This window comes from Pteropus vampyrus, unplaced genomic scaffold (assembly GCF_000151845.1).
Source record: "Pteropus vampyrus isolate Shadow unplaced genomic scaffold, Pvam_2.0 Scaffold1067, whole genome shotgun sequence".
Classification (NCBI taxonomy): domain Eukaryota; kingdom Metazoa; phylum Chordata; class Mammalia; order Chiroptera; family Pteropodidae; genus Pteropus; species Pteropus vampyrus.
In genome coordinates, this window is record NW_011889848.1 from 22,510 (window position 1) to 23,365 (window position 856).

Sequence of the window (856 nt, forward strand, 5' to 3'; positions counted from 1 at the left end):
GAAGAAACGGGACTTTGGGGGGTAAACACAGAATAGAATATACAGATGTCAAAGTATAATATATACTTGAAAATTATTTAATTGTATTAACCAATTTTACCCCAATAAGCTTAATAATAAAAAAAGAAATCTAACTAAGGGGAAGTGCACACACAGTGTAAAATTATATATGCCTTATGTTAAAACGTGCAGCTGAAATTTTTGGATTTCATTAAGCAATGTCACCGTAAAAATTTTTTAAAAATTATTACTATAATGCAAGCTATAGTGGGTGATATTTACATATTAATCTACTTTAATGAAAGACGAGGCGGTCAGAGAAGGCTAAATCTGAATGAATATGAAAGACTTTGCCAAGCAGAGAACACGTTGGAAAGGATATTCTAGGGAAAATTAACAGTTGTGCTAATTAAAAAAAAAAGAAATGAAGTGCCTCAATATCACTTTTAGAATTGAAGAGGAATTTTCACTCAGAAACCTAACCTTATAATCAGCTCTTTGTTCAGCTTCTGTAGATACACTTGCTGCACAGGCCGTGGGGCAGGGTGACCTTGAAATTAACTAAAGACTCATCCTCTCTTTTGCTTGTTCTGGCTAAACAACAAATGTAACTGCCTGTAACCCATAGCACCTCCTGTGCTTTGTAACCGTCAGGACAAATTAACCGATCGGCCCATTCCATCTAAGCCCTATAAAGGCAAAGCTGCCCCTGAGCTTGGGGCCTAGATTTTCAGAGCGCTAGCTCCTCTGGAATTGCCGGCGTAATAAACCTGAGTTCTTCAACTCTCTGAGTGCTGCTTGGTTTCTCACCGGTCTGATTTTTGCAACATTTCTGCAACAGGATAAGTTCTTATTT